Consider the following 18,334-nt stretch of genomic DNA (forward strand, 5'->3'; position numbering starts at 1 on the left):
AACTCACAACTTTAGGTCCAGCAAGGACTCATCTGAAATTAGATGTTACACCTTGACCCAGAACAATGATCTAAAATGAAGGTCCTTATTTAAAAGTATGATTTACTTATTTAACAAACTAAACAGTGTTTTCAGTGTTATAAGTGATTTGACATAAAGATAACGATTCTGCAAGTTGTCTCTGATCGCTACTAAACATTTCAAATTCTAGGTATATTTATCAATTGGAAATCAGATCAGATCATAAGGTTCCCTAGTTAGTAAATTAAATCTGATCTGTCATTGCTATAAAGTATTTCTGATATCCCTTTGTCACAACAAACTGCAGTCCATAATGCAGTGATAAAATAGAAGGACACTCCAGGATTGTGTCAGGAGGGTGGGGGAAGCTAAGGGATTAGTTTTAAAGGGTCGGGGTGGGTTTAGAGGTTATTTTTATGTGCCATTTTTCCCACCCTCCCCCAAAACGATAAGACAACCCCCACGAACAATATCGTGGGGTTTTCCTATCGTTTTGGGGGAGCCCCCGATTTCTGAAGATTTTGAAAATATCGTACGATATTCTCAATCGTCCGAAGCCCGATTCACATCCCTACTTCTTACTCACATGGGGTAAGTAGAATGTGGATAGTAGGGGTTGGGGCAGGTTAGTAGGTGCTAGGGGGTCACTAGGGTGGGTTCTAGGGTGGGGGCATGTAATTATGTGCCTAGCGGGCCACTAGGGGAGCTGTAGGGGTGTGTGAGTGGAGGCATGTTAAGGTGTGCATGGGGAGTCTCTAGGGGGAGTTTCAATGTGGCCTACAATTAGGGCAAGAATGGTTAGATATGTCTGGATACTGTATCAGATGTATGTTCCATTAATAGCATGATCTTTGTACATGTGTTGCCAATGTTATATAATGCAAGAGTGAAATAGTTGCCAAGGATGACAAGAGATGACTTAAACCAATAGCCACAAGTATAGTAAAGGTGTAATTACAAGCTAGATCTTCCTATGGGACATGTCATAGGTTTCATGGTGGCCGCAATAGCAGAGGAAATCTATGGCCTCTGTTTAGAAGGGAGAGATTTGGTCCTGTTGCATGGTTCCTGTTACTCCCTAAAGATATGTGTTCTGTGGAAAGGAATATTGCCACGAGCTGGACTACCCAGCTTTCTCCTTTATAAGGGGTTCAATGACAGTTCAGAGTGTCCCTGTTCTGGTGTACTTTCAGGCCTGGTAAAGCACACCACTTCTAGGTGAATTAATGGAGTGCAAAGACCCATGCTACTCACTTTAGATATCAATAGAATTCATTAATGCATAACAGTATGGAAGCCACATTAATAGTTACAGTGCATACTCAACTTTGTAATTATATTTCTTTCTATTTATTTATTTATTTATTTTTAGTTTTTATAAACAGACGCTCCTGTATAATATACACATCGCACCGGTGTTAAGGATCTGAAAAAGAAGAAGGCCCTGAGCTGTACTAGAATTGACCAAGGTAGCTGGACTGGCTGAGAACCAAGCAGGGTGGGACTTTGAGATAGGTTCCTGATATGGCCATCAGGGAGATTTTCACAAGGTCTATGTCCTGTTTATATTACCAGCTACACTATAAGCCTGTCACTCAGCCCTGAGCTTAAACAAACCTTCATGCAAACATACAACTTGGCAATTATCTGGGTCAAGGGCAATACAATCATGAAATGGAAGGCATTCTCAGATCTAGCTGGAAACTCTTCAGGATGATTGCACCCACCTATAAATGTAATCCCACTGAAAGTATATGCCCTATCCTAAACAACTATGTACTGCCTCATGGCCCTTGACACCTTGCTTGGTAGACCATAATCGAACACTTAAAACCTTAAGATAGAGTCTAATTCTGAACCCTATATCAAAAGTGAGGCACCATCAAATAAAATACTGCTGAAATTAAGCTTCTGTATGTCAAGAGATCATTCTATGGCCTTTCTACAACCTATATGACATGGGTATCCCATAACTAGGATAAGTGATTTCCAATTGATGGTGCCTACACCGCTCTCAGAAAAAGAATGCCCTCTTACTTCCTCTATGATTGTATGCATCACACCCTGGAATATGTGAGCACACAATTGCTGTTCTCTTCACAGCTGAGAACTCATTGCTTTCAGAGGAAGCAGAGGACGATGGTGATGAGGTCCTGGCCCTTCCAACAGCCCCAGCTGATTACACATCTGGGCAGAAGCAGGATGCTTCTCTAGTACTCCATCTTCCACTAGGGAACCCAGCAGTGGCTGTCCAGCCCTTCCACTGCCAACTGGTGTACCCCATGCCCGAAGATCCAGATATCCTTCCCTCCTCACAATAGGGCCTCTTCCCTGTTATGCCCTAGGTTCTAGGGATATCTGGACTCAGACTGGCCAGAGTTTGCTGGCTGAGGGAGGCTCATATTCCTTTCTACCCCTTTCATCATCATCTGCTGACCTGCCAGGGGCTTGTGAGCTTGGCTTATTGTCTGAAAAACCAACTCCAGGCAATGAGCCAGTGTCTCTTGGGCTTTTAGTTGGGTATATAGATGATGATGGAGAAGGAGATATGAGGCATTCGAACAAACCTCCAGAATTTCCTCGATATATTGGGTTGCCCCATGGCACACGAATGCCTCACCATGGAAGTCCAGCTTTGTGCCGTGAGGCTCCTAACATACCGAGCAGACTCCTAAGTCTGTAGCTCCTGGCCTCCCTAGCTCCCTGGGCCTTTTTTCATATTCTAAATAGTTTTTGCATTTTGATATAACGTTTAATATGTATATAAAAGTTTTATACATTTATATAAATTTTGTGTGTGTCTTGATTATTTCTTACATACTATGGTTTATTTTGTACAACAGTAAAGTGCCTTTAAGGATATTCTATAACCATAACTCTCTGCATCACACATAGCCCTGCATGTCACTTGCCATGCTGGTTTGTCTAATATGTGGTAGACTCCTCTTATCTACCTTTACATCAGCATGCATAGTTGGTTTAGTTGTGTGAACATTGCACTGCTTAAAACTGCTACCAGTAAGTGAGACCACTCATCAAAAGATAGTATATCCACAGGGACCACTCACCTCTGCTAAGGTAGTGCAGAAGAGAATATAGCCAAGCCACAAGCAGGGGTTATGAGTATAACATTTCTAGTATTTTAGGTATCCTCTTAAATAAAATCACAGCCTAGGGATATTAGGAACACACATGAAAGCACCCTTTCAGAATTCTTACATTTGAAACAGATAAGAGATATGATACGTATGTTCTGGCTATGAGCTGCATTAATGTGATGCAGGCCACTGCTTAAACATCTAATAAGTTACTTCCATGTCCCATAGACTTCTGATGTAACAGAAAATAAATTCAATATTTCAAAATCTACAGATATGGCATGCCTACCAGCCTTAAAACTGGTGTCTGATTTATGGTCAGCACCCAGCCTACCCTTCTCCATGCACACAATGGCTATTATTAGAAGTATGGCCATAATTTTTTTCAGCAGCTTCCCAGCTCCCATCTACCACTCCAGTCCAAGACTTATCCACAAATACCTATCTTTCAAAGGAACTCTGCCTGCTTGAAGACTGCTAGCCTTTTGGTGTACTGAACGTCCAGAGTCCAGTGCTTTTAAAGAACTTACAGACAAAAGGCCCCAGTTGAGAGCAATCAGTCAATCCTTGAAGATTAAATTAGCTGGTCCCCCTCACCCACTTCCACCACAGGTAAATGGTATGGATTAAAACACTGAACACATTTAAAGTAATCATTAGAGCTGGTCTAGCACATGGAACTATTGTAAAGATTAATTGTCACCTGCAATTTCACATTCATACTGATTTCACAGCACAAAGAGTCTCAGGGTAGAAGAAATGACTGAGTATCTAATGAAAATCTGGTCCGGATATATTGTAAGACACAGGACACAGATAAAAGACAATGCAATACATATAGCCAAACATAAGGTCCATTTCCAGATGATGAGAAATACTTGTTCACAGGGAATAAAGGCAATCCTAAATTATCAACAAGACCTCTGATGATGATATATTAATGCACACAATCCATGCTATCCTAACATGTAAGATAGACATTGTAGAGGTGGAATAGCAGCAGCATCTGGAAAAGGCAAGTCTGGACCAGGTTTCACCTACATCACATATTCTAGGGAGAAACAGTGGGCTGAATACTAATGTCCCAGAGCAAATGGATCCAGCTGTTCTCCAAAATACAAGTATCCCACAAGTGTCAACTTGCTTAATTCCCACAAACCATTCTGGAATCAAATTCAGTCTTTAGAAAGCAAGCAAAACAGAGTGTGCTTCCTAGTGTTAAACCCAATTGTTTTCTCTCTATTTGCAAAGTCAAGGAGGAGGGTGTTAGAGGATAAGTGGACACATACACACACAAACATATGAACAATAATAAATATCAGATGTCTGTGCAAGTGTGTGTGGGGTATGTGTGTATGGGGATATGATTGGGAGAAGGGCATATGGGGTGGGGAGATTATAATGTGTGGCTGGGTGACTATATGTGTGAGTATAGAGGTATATCTCTCACAGTAAAGCAATGGAAATTTTGGGTGAGAGTCCATTCTCTGAAAGTACACTGAATCAATAATTCTTGGAGGTTTGGTGTTGTGGATGCAGAAGAGAGATTTGGCTTAGTAGCTCCTCCTTTTCCTTTTCTCCATCCAGCTCAATTGGAACCAGTGCTGAGATCCTAGCACTAATAGCTTTTATTCACAAATATTTGGGCATTTTTCCCCTATTAAAAAGATCCCACTGTTTCTAGTTTGGTCATTGCAACAAAAATCCTGAGCTCATGAACCCTGTATCATGGGTTGTAAAATCCTTCCATCAGGTATTGATGGAAGGATTATTGATAGAAATGACTCCCTTATTGATAGAATGACTCCCTTTCCTGAAGGACTGTGAATGTTGCCTCTGAAGCATCAGCAGTTCCAGCTGACCCAGGGTGTGGAAGACTTGATCCAGGAATTGTGATTTCTTTTGAAATGAACACAGTGTGTAAAAATTGGGAACAAATGTTTAAAATGGTCTGGTATAAATATGGGCATTCTGCAAGGCTCGGCTTTATCATCTATGCTTTTGAACATCTATTTAGCTCTACTATGCAAAATTATTGCTGGTCTTTGTGAAAGATATAAACTGTATTCAGATGATATACATTTTTTTGTGCATGTTCAATCATCTTGGTCAGCTATAGTAGAAATTGTGAAGATATGCTTTGCTACTATCAAAAAGTGGCTGTTTTTCAATAAACTAGCTCTAAATACTTCAAAGACATAGGGCCTCATTTTCCAGAGGAATCGCACGCGATAAGGGACGTTTCACGTGTGATACCAAAATGGGGGCGGAGTCGGCCCCGGAAGAGGAGGAGTCGAGGCGTCACCGGGGCCGACTCCGCGAAGATGCCGCAGACGATGAAAAGGTAAGGCCCTTTTCGCGTCCGAATTCGCGCCCAATAGCTTCACCTTCTATGGTGGTGCTATTGGGTACGAAACCGGCAGCGATCACACTGCGACGGTGCAATCGCTGCTGGCTAGCGCAGGCCCGCCCCCCGTTTCGGCCCCCCGCCCCTCATTCCCTAAAGTATCGCAGGCCTGCGATACTTTAGAAAGTGAGGTCCATAGTTTGTCTTAATTCAGAGACCTCACTCCAAACTTCATCAACTTTCAGTTGTTATTGATGATCTCACAATTCCCCTAGGTTCTTGTATAAAAATGTTGGTGAATTAATTAACCCTAATCTTTTGTTCCATTCCCATGTCAAATCAATTATCAAGGCTGGGTTCTATAAATTAAGAGTTTTGTGAAGCCCAAGACATCTTCTGGAAAAATCCAATTTTCAGACCATAGTCCAGGCCTCTATTGTTGATCTGTAATTTGAAATATCTCAGAGTTGCAGCAGTGACCTTGAAGCCTTGTTACTCAACTCAGCCACATGCCTCATTTCAGGAAGCATAGAGAGCAGATTTTACCAGTGCTCATTGATTTATACTGGTTTCCTATTAACCATGTCCAGTACAAAATTGGCATGACAGTTTTCATGCCAGATTCTCCTTGGTATAATGCTCTATTGCATATTTACCGCCCAACCTGTCTACTGAGATCGTCTCAGAGAGGGCTACTAGACATACTATTCATTCAAAAAGCATTCTTGGTTAAAATAAGAGACTTGCCTTCTCCATTGCAGCATCTACATTTTGGAATTCCCTACCTGAGGTCTTGCATTTAGCAGATTGTATTAAGACTTTTAAAACAATTTTGAAAACATTTCTCTTTAAATAGGAAGAATTGCCGCCTTTTTGAGGATCCTTGCAATGGCAATGTTAGTTATCTCTGTTTTGATGTGTCTTGTTTTGTAATTTTTATGCATGTCCCTCATTGTACAATGCTTAGTGCCTTGGGCTTAAGCAATTAATACATTTTAAATAAATAAAGACTTGAATCCTTCCTCATGGCAGCAAACATCACTGCCACTGAGTGACTAAACCCATCCATTTCTGGTTTTTAAACTCATTTGAGATATTACCATTTTCTTTTAGCAATTTGTTGACTTTTTATCATTTCTTTGGAAAGTTATTTTGCCTCCAGATGGACAAATGGACAGCAAGGATTTACTTAAATATTTTCCAATATCACATACGTTGGAAAGCATAAAATTGAGACTCAGATGCCCTCTATATATCAGAAAAAAGAAATAAACTAATTTTATGGACATTTTTGGATTAGCATTCACTCAGAACCCTGTCATACTCTATAATGTAAGCTTCAATACAATAAACATGATCTTAATTATTCTTAATCATTCTCTTAATATCACCAGCATTTGGAATTGGGTAAGGATAATTTTCCAAGCATGTGCTGACTATGCTGTCAGCTGAGATTAAGGGCCAGAAGCTAAAAACCTTTGTCCATTCTTCAGCCACCATTCTGCCTCAAATACACTCTAGGGTTGTACAGTCCCTTTTAATGACATAGGAAAAATCAGCAATATATCTTATGTCATGTCATTTCCGTTTCATTTCATTTTCACACATAGTGTATCTTATTAATAAAAAATGATATTAAAAGGAAAAAAAAAGGAAAGGAAATTAAATTTAAACTCTTAAAAATGGAATAAAAACCTAAACAAAATGAAAAGTTCTAACATGCATTCCCATAAACTAATTACACTGTCCAACTCCATTGATGATAAAAGGGAAAAGGTAAAAATAATTAAAAACAGAAATTATTTATCTTTGCTGGAAAATACTTTCATAATTAAAAGGAAGTGAAAGACAATGCTGCAGTATGCAGGGGTTTCAAAAGCTCACATGTATGCAGAATAAAAAGAAATCCTCCATTTACACACAGTTTCTTCCCTTCATTGACTCATATGCAGCATTGAACAGCCGTATATAAATAACAAATGGCTGCTTTTTTGTATAGAAGTTTGTCTCCTTCCTACCTATTAGATGACCTGACAGCCCAGAACCTACTATACAAAGAGATCTAGTATAGGAAGGGTAGAAGGACAAAGTAATCTAGTGCACAGGAAGGGTAGAAGGATACTTATCTACATCACACAGCCAATATTCAATATTATTTACTACTCCACAAATGTAAGTACAACAGCACAGAAAAGCCACATTATAAACTGGGGAACTACAGCGCACAGATGGGCACCCTGCTCCGTGATCCTGAAGAATCTGCACTCAAGCAATATTTTTTTTTTATAAATAGTTGTAATTCCTAAATTTCTTGTGAGTTATTTTACTTTTTTATAACATGTGCCTAGAAATATTGGATATGACAGAAAAAGCATGACTGTTAAATCGTAAGGAGGAGGCTTGGTATGATGTATTGGAAGCTAGGTCTTGGCATATAGCCAGGTTACAGGCAACAACAAGGCTGAAGCACCCGGCATCCTGTCTAGTCTACTCTGGAAAATATTGCGTGGCCAGGGCCTTCCCTCACCCCTGATGTAGGGGTAGGGGCACAGGTAGAACCAGCTGGACAACACAGGGCATTATTTTTCACTTTCTGCTGCCATCAGCCTGCTTAATTGGTTGGAGAGTGGGTCATGATGGGGGATAGGCCTGTAAACTAGGAATTTACTTAGTACTGCTTTCAGTTGAAGAAGTGGCATGTGTTTGAGCGGAATGGTAGTCAAGTTAATCTATAATCTACTCCGGGCCCCACATTACTAGCAGCATGGTTTTGTGTGTGTTTTTTGTTTATTTATTTATTTTATTTATTTAACATTTTTATATACCGGCATTCGAAGGACACATCATGTCGGTTCACAATTAACTGAGAAAGGAAATTACATTGAACAAGGGGGGTTTAACTGGGAGAATTGGATAATAATTGGATAAAAGGAACAAGGTAAAAAGCGAAGAACGAGAGAAAAGAGAAAGCAAGCATGGATAACTTAATTGGAAAGATATGGGTTTAAAATTACATATTACATATGTGAACTTATTTACAACGTTGGGGGGAGGGGTGAGGGGAGAGGGAAAGGTGGGGAGAAAATATGCGAGAGGGGAGGTAAAGGTAAAGGAGAGATTGATATGGTAAAGAAGGCGGGGGGGGGGGAGGCTGAAGAGGCTAAGAGGCGGGGGGGGGGGGGGGGGGGGGAGTGGAGGGGGGGAGTTAGGGGGAGCATGGGGTGTGCTGGAAGGGTTACCAGGGTGGGAAAGGTGGGAAGGGCTGTATGGAGGATGCAGGTTCCTGTATGCGTGGGAGGCCTAGGGTTGAGAGGAGTTGGGGTAGGCCTGTTTAAACAGCCATGTTTTTATTCCTTTTTTGAAGTGGCTCAGGGATGGTTCTAGTCGGAGTTTGGCCGGGAGGGAGTTCCAGAGGGAGGGGCCTGCGATAGAGAAGGCTCTTTCCCTGGTGGCGGTGAGGTGCCCAATTTTGAGTGAGGGGGTTTGGAGGGTGCCAGCGAGGGCGTTTCTGGTGGGGCGGTTCGATTGTCGGAATTGAGGCATATCTTCAAGCCAGGGGGAGCTGTTTTTGTATAGAGTGTTATGTAGGATGGTAAGTGTTTTGTATTGGGAACGGAATGCAATGGGGAGCCAGTGGAGATTTTGTAGTATGGGAGTGATATGATCGGATTTTCTTGTGTTTGTTAGGATACGTGCCATGGCATTTTGGAGGATTTGAAGAGGTTTAGTAGTAGAGGCTGGGAGGCCTAGGAAAAGGGCGTTGCAATAATCGAGTTTGGATAACATGGTGGTTTGCATGACGGTGCGGAAATCATGGGCGTGAAGGAGGGGCTTCAGTTTTTTGAGGGGAGTGAGGGTCTTTTAGAACTTTTAGAACTTTACCTTCTTTGTCTAGGGGAGGGGCTGTCCCCTCTCCCATCTAAGGACAAAAGACAGAATTGCAGGGAGTTTGGGCCATCCCACATTTTAACAGAAGGGATAGAGCCTTTTTCTATGTTATGACACTCACAGAGCTCAATTATGATAGCAACAAGAAGGAGAGAAAAGGAGAGTGACTTCTGATGACCATTGCACATCCAGATATCAGATGGGGATGGGCTTTTATAGTCTGCCCCTACTGCAGATAAATATTATTTGTCCATTTACAGACATTTATAGCAATCATGAGTTTGTTGACAATGTTATTGTGTTCTCTTAGTTTAAGGACTCTCTATCACGGGTGACTAATTGTAAAGGTGCTGCATTTATTGCAATGATTTGTTAATTGCTGGGTTCAATTAGATTTGCTATTAATACAAAATTTAGAGGGAAATTTACTAAGCTATGATAGTTTATTGTGGGAGGGGACAAATATCGTGGAGTCATCCCAGTGACATGTGGCCCCTCCCTGACAAATTAGTGCAGCTGTATCATGGCATGATTTGTTATTATGGCAAAAAATATGTGACAAAAAAGCGTGCTGTGGTACCATCACTTCCAGCACAGAGACGGCCCTTACACTCCACCTCCTCCCCTTCAACTCACACAGTACTACAATGGTCCCCCTAGCCCCTCAGCTTGCCACTCCCATCCCCATCTCTTCAGAACCTCCTTCTAAATAAAAAAACAAAAAACTATTTCCCCCCACCCCCTACCCCTAAAAGTAAGAACTTAGTGGTCTGGGGAGGGCTAAATCATCCAATACCTGGCTAGATGGTCATTGATAGCTCACTGGGGGCATGGGATGCCCCTTAGCCCCGGGCCCATTCGGTGCCATTTTTTAAAATGCCATTTTTTAAAATGGCACCAACCTGACCTTGCCCCTGTCATGTGATAAGGCAAGGTCTGGGGATCATACCTAGGCCACGTGGCTTAGGTCTGATGCCTGGACCTAGCTCCTATAATGTGTTGGGGCAAGGTTGGGTCAGTGCCATTTTGAAAAATGATGCTGCCTGGGGCTAGTGGTACCCCAGGCCCCCTAGCAAGCTATTGTTGACCACTAAGGTCCTACTTTTAGAGGTAGGAGAATAGTGCAGAATAGTTTAAAAACCAGGGTTTTTTTTTATTTGGAAGTGGGTTCTGATGGAATGAAGGGGATTGTGGGGGGGCTGGAGAGGCTATTGTGGCACTTTTCATTTTGAAGTAAAGGGTGGAGAGTAAGGGCCATTGCCATATGGGAAGGGCATTTTTCCTAGGGGCCCAGTGAGTTAGGCAGCAGCAAGGGGTAGGGGCTGCTGGCAGAGGTCAACATTGACTCCCAGGATCATTCTTGATGCTTTTTTTTTTTTTTTTTGGGGGGGGGGGGGGGTGCGGTGTTTGGGCATCTTGGCCCTTTAAATTTTCCAAGGGATTATCAGGCACCCCCATTAGCGGCCTGTTGCTCCCAGGGGAAATTAATCTACACTTTCTTCCATGTGTATTGGATTGCCTATGCATTAGCTGCTTTGCATGTATTAGGCAATTTTATGAATGCAGATGCATGCAAAGCAGCTTATTTCCATAAGGGGAAGAAATCTTTGTTTATATCGCACAATATTGTGTGATAGTGCTGCGTTAAATGCCGTTTACCACGCAATATCATATCCCAGCTTAGCAAATCTCTTTTTTAGATTGTTAACCCTCTGGGGATAGTGAAAGACTTATAATACCTGAATATAATCCACTTTGAAGTGCCTGAAAAGTGGAATGTAAATCAAATCAAAATAAATAATATGATCTTGAATTGTTAATGTTGGAATTCTATGCTACAGTCATGCATTTCCAATATAAATATTTTAATTTTTTAGAAATCCTTGTCAAGATGATTACTCGAAGGATAATAGAGCTTGGGATGTGAGGTGGTGGGATAGGGCTGGCTGGGGTAGACATGAGATAGGCCAAATGGCTGGAAACTGTGCCATTGGCAGTCATTCATATTATCCTATTTGATAAAGAACTGTGTGTATGTAGCGGTGCTATGCAGAATTATATATAGCTTGTATGAGTTATTCACACTTGCTAATAGATCATTGCTGTTTGATAATAGTCTCTGTGTCTTCTGATCTTTCTGCTAATCCATTATGACACAAATGTGTGCTGTGATAGCGAAGATGAAAAGTGTTTTAACATTGATATTGAATATGGGTGATGTACATGAGTGAGTGTGTGAGAAAAAACAGAATGAGTGTGAGAGAGATATAGAGTTGTGAATAAAAGGAAAGGAAAGCTTAAAATAGATTAAGGGGCAGATTTTATAAATCTGCGCACACGCGTACTTTTGTTCGCACACCAGGCATGAACAAGAGTACGCGGGATTTCAATAGATACGCACGTATCCATTAAAATCCGGGGTCGGCACGTGCAAGGCTGCCCAAAATCGGCAGCCTGCATGCGCCGAGCCGCGCAACCTGCCTCGGTTCTCTAGGAGGCCGCTTCGAAATCGAAGCGGCTTTGGAGGGAACTTTCCTTCCACCCCCCCGCACCTTCCCTTCCTTTCCCCTACCTAACCCTCCCCCCCGGCCCTATCTAAACCCTCCCCCTACCTTTGCCGGGCCGGCTGCAGCGCTCCATGTTCCGGTCCGGAGGCCGCGGCCACGCCCCCGGAACGCCCCCAGGCCGAAACCATGCCCGCGGCACCGCCCCCGAAACGCCACGTCACTCCCGGCACACCCCCGACACGCCCCCGACACGCCCCTCCATGCAAGCCCCGGGACTTACGCTCGTCCCGGTGCTTGTGTGCGCCGCCGAGCCTATGCAAAATAGGCTCGGCGCACGCAAGGGGGGGTTTGGGTTAGGTTTTCGGGGGGTACGCGCGTATCTTATGCGCGTACCCTTTGAAAATCTACCCCTAAGAGAACTAGTATAAAAGTAGTAAGCTAACTTAAGCATGTAGGAAGGGCAGAATGGTTTTTAAAGGGTAAGTTCTAAGGCCACTGCAATAAAGCACACACTAAAAATGTGTGTCCAAACTGGGTGCCTGTTTTTTAACGTGCACCCATCCATCTCTTCTGGGTGCGCGATGCTATATTTTAATGACCTGCTGAGTTAAAAAGTATCGGGCACCTACAGGAGCTGTAGCTGAGTGTGCATTGAAAAAAATGGTTGCCCACTTTGGACGCACATTTTGCATTGGTTGCCTATATCTTTCTCCCTGTCTAAAAGATATAAATTTTTTATATCAAACTGAGTCTTTTTTGGTGATTTGGGCCTGGGACATGAAAAACCTCTGGGGTAGATTTTTAAAGAAGCGCGCGCGGGGTACATTTGTGCGCTCTACCGCCGAGCCCTAGGGGAGCCCCTAAATCCCCCCATACCTTATTTCACGTATTTACACCTGCCTTTGGCAGGTGTATCTTGTGCGCACCGGCCAACTGCCGGCGCACCATAAAAAATGGGTTTTTTAGATGAGCTATGGACATGTGGCAAAACTAACACCAGCTCTGGGGCTGGCATTAAATTTGCCCTGTTAAAAAGTATGTGTTTGGCGCATGATGATTTATCACATCGGGGTAATAGCTAATAGCCTCATCTATAATGGCATTCACTTGTGATGAGCACTATTAGCTTTGCGTGAGTTTGGACGTGTGTTTTGGATGTGCTAATCCCTTATTGCATTTGGGTGTTAGACTTGCATGTCCAAAACGCGTGTCCAACCACTGATTAAGCTATGTACTAACTGGAGTGCATGATATTGCATCAGCCTGATTGTGACTTAAATCATGAAAGTGCACTGGCCTTTTAAAAGTGGTAATTGTGTAGCAAAAATTAGTCATTACATAAAACTAGAACATAGTTTTTAATTTTTTAAAACAGTTGTTAACTGTTGGAGAAAAAAGAAGTGAGCTTGTTCTGGCTGAGATTCTTATTTTTCCCAAATGTCACAATGCTTACAAAGTGTCAAAGAATTAATGGGAGTGTATATTAACTTTGAACAGCGGTAAAATATTATTTGGTTTTGAAAGCTCTAAGCAGTATTTAAGTGCTTGCAGGCATGCCTGTGGAAAGAGTGGATGGAGTATCTTTATTGGTTCCTTCCCTTACACTCTGAATATCTTTATTTTTCTGGATACAGTAAATATTTTCTTTATTTTTATTTTTTGCTCAATATATACTGTATATTTGTTTTGCAACATTTTTTGTGAAAATGTCCGTTGAAAACCATTACTGTCTATGTAGATATGAATAATCAGCAGGATATGACTAAGCCCATGAATTATAGTATAGAAATGTAGATTCTGAAATCAAGTTTTTGAACAATCTAAGCCTTTTTTTTTTATTGTTTTTTGTAAAAAAATGTATCTTACAGAATATAAGGATAGATTTTTAAAAATTGCTCGATCGCGTACTTTTGTTTGCGCACGGGGGTGCACATTTGTGCAACCGTTCCCTCCGAGGCCGCTCCAATTTCGGAGCGGCCTCGGAGGGAACTTTCCTTTGCCCTCCCCCACCTTCCCCACCTTCCCCTCCCTTCCCCTACCTCCCCCACCTTCCCCTCCCTTCCCCTACCTAACCCACCCCCCCGGGCCCTATCTAAACCCCTCCTTACCTTTATCGCACGATTTACGCCTGCGAAAAGCAGACATAAATCTGCGCGCGTCGGCCGGCTGCCCTGTCCGTGTTCCGGTCCCGGGGGCTGGTCTGGAGGGTGCGGCCACGCACCCGGAACGCCCCCGGGCCGAAACCACGCCCGCATCGCTGCCCCCCAAAACGCCACATCACGCCCCCGAAACGCCAAGTCATTCGGCCACACCCCCGACACGCCCTTCCCACCCCTTTAAAAAAAACCCGGGACTTACGCGCGTCCCGGGGCTCTGCGCGCGCCGGCGGCCTATGCAAAATAGGCGCGCCAGCGCGAGGGCCCTGCGTGCGTAAATCCGCCCGGATTTACGCGTGCAGGGCATTTCAAATCCGCCCCATAATGTATTGTTTCACAGCTGGTGTCATCACATTTTGTCCTTCTGCACTGGCCTCCATTAATTCACTGCGTCACCAGCATTGGCCAAAAAAATATGGGTGAAAAGGGAAAATGTAATTACATTTATGAAAACATATCTCAATATAATATGGTAATATTTCATTGTGTTCATGTTATCACTACTCTGAATGTCTATGACGATAAAAACATCATGAACAAAGGTAGGAGTATATTAATTAAACAAAACAGTTTGCTTCTTTGTCCAGTACTAGGGTTAATGGCATGGTTTTAATATTACTTTCAAAACTGGAATCCAATTTTATATTTAAGAGTCTTCAATGAAGAGCTGTTGCTCTTATTATTAGAAAAAAATGATAATTAGCATGTTATTGAGTGTTGGAGTAAAAACTTTTCAATCAATCCTCTTTCTGCTACACTGTTGTCATAGCTGAACGTTAAATGGGGAGAAAGGATGTTGCAAGCATTGCTGAAACTGTCCTGCCATTGATTAGTACCTCATGATGGATTATACGTTAACGAGGACATTGGCACATGATTACATAATATTGCTGACAATTGCTTGATTTCATCAACTATTTTCTAAGAATTTTGACTCATATCTTTTAAAACAATTGGCTTTTGTGTCTGCTTAAAATACATTTATGGAGGTATTGCATATTTTACAATTTGTCTCAATTAGGATTGGATTAATTGTTGCTGTAACAAGACACAATTAATATTGGCAGGACAATGCTAACTTAGAGCATGCAGAATAGTTTAAACAGTCTTGAAGAACAATTCTGAATGCAACGCTTATAGCATTCTGTACATTGTCCATCTAAACGGACATAAAAATATATGAGGTCCAAGTTCAGCTGCATGGTGAGTGAGAAAAATGACCTAGGTAACTTTCCCCGGTTATTCAGCGGAACATACCTGGTAGAGTGTTCCACTATATTCCAGGTTACAGTTACCTGGGTAAAGTTATAAGCTTACCTTTAGGAAAGCAATTACCAGGCCCACTTTAACTAGATAACTTTAGTGATCAGAGTGGATATTTATTGCTAAGACCTACCCATGGAAAGTCTCTTACACTGCTGTTTTTATATGGGTAATTTTATGCAGTTAACGACCTACCTGGACTAAACTTAGCCCATTAGTGGTGGTTAATTTTCACATCTTAGCTTTTGTCCAGGTAACTTTTGATTTATCTAGAGAAAGCCTTTGAATATGAATTTCATATATGTCCAAGTAACAAAAAAGAGCAAAGGTAATTTACAATGAAGGTTTAGGTGCGGATAGGCCTGGACTCAAGAAACAGGCATTGTGTTAAGAATTTACACATGGGGTGGATTCTAAAAGGGTTACGCTCGCCGAGCCAATTTTGCATAGGCCCGGGACGCACGTATGTCCTGGGACATTGTGAAAGGGAGGGGGTGGGGAGGGGGCGGGACTGAGGTCTCCGGCACAGCGGCTATGCCAGGGGATCGTGCGCTGGCAGCCAGCCGGTGCGCGCAAAGCAGGCGTAATTTACAAAATAAAGGTAGAGGAGATTTATGTACAGCTGGGGGGTGGGTTAGGGAGGGGAAGGTGGGTCGGGGCCGAAGGAAATTTCCCTCCGAGGCCGCTATGATTTCGGAGCGACCTCGGGGGGGAACGGGGAAAGCCATCGGGGCTCCCCTAGGGCTCGGCGCGCATAAGGTGCACTAGTGTGCACCCCCTTGTGCACGCTGACCCTGGATTTTATAACATGCGTGCAGCTGCGTGCACATGTTATAAAATCGGGCGCGTGTGAAGGTTTAAAAATCTGCCCCATATTATATAGTACTGTATTGATAGAATTTTATGTTTTTATTTGTTCTTTTTAATCTGTAAATCACTTAGTACAATTTGTCAAGTCAATCAATTCATAAATATTTTAAATAAAATATAATACATATTTTAAGGTGGATAGCCACAGATTTTTAAAGAAAATTACTTTTGATGAGTGCCATTCTCATTTAGCAAATGGGGGGTATAGTTTTGGAAAATAAGTATATTTTTTCATATTGTTAATATACTATTGCTACAGTGGGAGCATAACTTCCCATATGACTGCACAGAAAAGCTGATCCAGTTTTCCATATAAAGAGAAAATTAATGGGTTAATTACAATTTTAATTATTACCTTAAAGCAGTTATTTTCTCATCTCATGATTGGCACTATAGTCATTCCTTCCTTATCACCATGGTTTTATGCTATCCAGTATACTTGGGAATCAATGTTTCTCACAGGACAAGCAGGATGGTAGTCCTCACAAATGGGTGACATCGAGGATGGAGCCCACCACGGAAAACTTCTGTCAAAGTTTAACAGAACTGGCCCCTACTGGGCATGCCCAGCAAGGCACTGACCCTGCAGCCAGCAGGGGTCTCCCTTCAGTCTTCTTTTTTCCGCGCAGCAGTTGCCACGCGGTGAAAGGAGCTCTCTAACCACGTTCCTGACAGGAATTTGGAAATTAATTTCCTAAGAAAATTTGCCCCTCAGGGGTCTCCCTTCGACAAATTTTTTAGTCATCTTATGGAACCCGGTAAGTTTTTTGCCTTCTTCCATCGACTGCCGTCGAATTTGGCCCTCGAGGCCTGTTGGCACTTACCGATCCCCAGCCTAAATTTTGGCTTCCAGCCATGGCAACGGGGTTCCGTCGTTGTCTGGATTGTACCCGGACTATGTCCATCACAGACCCCCACAGGGTTTGTGTAATGTGTTTGGGTAGTGAGCATGATGTCCTGACTTGCACCAAATGTGCCTTAATGACACCCAAGGGTCGCAAAGCCAGGATGGAGAAGATGGGGCTCCTCTTCCATGCACCCACCCCAACGCCATCGATAGCATCGACGTCATCGGAACCGGCACCGTCGAAGTTGTACCATCATCATCAACCCTCCGGTGACCGTCCGCCATCGATCGCTTCTCGGCCGTCGACTCCCGTCCCTTCCCCGGATGGGCGAGGGGATCGGAAGGAAAAGCACCGCCATCGACGGCACAAGTCTCGGCCTGTCGAGGATCCACAGCCATCGACCTCTGCTCAAGCCGAGCCACCGACAAAGAAGCCGCGAACAGACCGGACGCCCTCCACGTCTCGTTCGCCGGCATCGAGGAAACCCTCACCCTCTCGGGGTGTGGGGGCCGTGATCCCACCGGTTACGGTGGTCCCTCCGTCCCTGCCTCAGCCTCCCTCTCCCGTCGAGCCGGGTATGGTTACCCCTGGTCTCCGGGCAGAACTGGACCGGCTGGTCCAGGAGGCCATTGAGAAAGCGATGAAGAAATTACAACCTCCATCAGCACCGTCTCCGGCACCGGTTCCAGTGCCGCCCCCGGCACCGGCGCCGGCACCGGCTTCGCCACCGAGGAGGGAACCGACCACCGAGCCGTTGATACAAGCGCTAGCACCGCTACTGAGCCGCATGGAGGCACTCATGACGGCCCTTCAATCGGTGATTCCAGTGCCATCGACAACACCACCGTCTCCGACTGGTTTCTCATCGGCAGGAGAAACACCATTTCGAATTCCCCCTTCCGGGGTAGTTCCATCGGTACCTTCTGGTATATCTCCACCGATTTATCCTTCGGCTCCATCGATTCCGCGCCAGGCACCGATTCCATCGGCAGCACCGAAGCCATCGATGCCATTTCTGGTTCCACCTACCGCACCGATTCCACCTCGGTTTCCATCGATGCCTTCAGAGCCTCAGCCAGGTCCATCAGGGCTACAAGCCCCACATGATCCCTACGATACCTGGGGTGATGATGATGATACCTCTTCTGACACAGATTTGCCTTCGCCACCATCTCCTACAGAGAGTAGAAAAAGATCTCCTCCTGAGGATCTATCTTTCATTAATTTTGTGAAAGAGATGTCAGAAGTTGTACCTTTTCAACTACAATCTGAAGCTGATGACAGACACCAGATGATGGAACTACTTCAATTTCTGGATGCTCCAAAAATCATCGCT

The sequence above is a fragment of the Rhinatrema bivittatum genome, chromosome 5 (assembly GCF_901001135.1).
Source record: "Rhinatrema bivittatum chromosome 5, aRhiBiv1.1, whole genome shotgun sequence".
Lineage (NCBI taxonomy): Eukaryota > Metazoa > Chordata > Amphibia > Gymnophiona > Rhinatrematidae > Rhinatrema > Rhinatrema bivittatum.